Source organism: Belonocnema kinseyi, chromosome 10 (genome assembly GCF_010883055.1).
Source record: "Belonocnema kinseyi isolate 2016_QV_RU_SX_M_011 chromosome 10, B_treatae_v1, whole genome shotgun sequence".
Taxonomy (NCBI): Eukaryota; Metazoa; Arthropoda; class Insecta; order Hymenoptera; family Cynipidae; genus Belonocnema; species Belonocnema kinseyi.
Genome location: NC_046666.1, coordinates 8,198,387 through 8,199,543, shown reverse-complemented (window position 1 = coordinate 8,199,543; position 1,157 = coordinate 8,198,387).

Below are 1,157 nucleotides of genomic sequence, written 5' to 3'. Positions count from 1 at the left end.
GCAGATCGAAAGTACAAGGTCACTCATGTATTTTACATGGACGATCTTAAGATCTATGTTAAAAACAGAGAGCAACTGCATCTAGCTCTGGGGATTGTCGAATGATATACTAAGGAAATTGGAATAGAATTTGGGTTAGAAAATGCACCAAGGTTTATTTGAAGCGGGGAAAACTTAATGGCATCCCTGAAGATCCTGAGCTCGTTGATAGAAGCGCCATACGACACCGTTGCGCTGGAGAGACTTATACATATCTGGGCGCGCCACAGAGCCGCATTCAGGATGTGACATCTATAAAGGATACTCTCCGAAGCAGATACAAACGTCTCATGCGACAGATTTGGTCTTCCGAACTGTCGGCGAGGAACAAAGTACCTGCAACGAACATGCTTGCCGTCCCGGTACTACTCTATTCATTTGGAGTAGTTCCAAGGACGAAGAACGAGCTCAGGTCTCTTGATATCAGGACAAGAAAGGTTATGCACATGAACAAAAGCATGCATCTTAAGTCTTCCGTTCCGCGACTGTACATCTCACGCCGTCAAGGGGGTCGCGGAATATTGAGTCTTGAATGTCTTCACAACAGGATTATTCTGGGAACAGCACATAGAGTTGCAAATGGAAGAGACCCTCTTCTTAAAATGGTCAGGAATCACGAAGAAGTGGCCAAAGGAGCATTTCTGTACAAAGCAGCGGAGGAGGCTGCTGAAACACTCAGACTTGACTTCAGTATCAGGGGTAAGCAAAATGCATCAAATCTTATCTATCTCGAGTACTCACTCCTGAAAGTCCGGATTAAGAAAGCACAAGAGAAAAACTTTCGTGAACAGCTCCTCGATAAGAGGATGCACGGTATCTTCCACAGAAATGTGAATAAATCAGTCAATGTCTTGTGAGCTAACGTTTGCTTTCCTTAAATCGCTCGGATTGAAGTCTGGTACAGAGGGTTTTATTTTTGCATGCCAAGTCGGTGTCATTTCCACCTTAACATACCGTCGCCACAGTTTCAACCGAGACATTCCCGATTATAGCTGCAGGGCGTGCCTTGCACACCTCGAGCATTTAGCTCACATACTATCTAGTTATCCAACTCACGCGGGAACGACCTACATTCAAAGGCACAATGCGGCACTAAGAGTGCTTTATTACCATCTCTG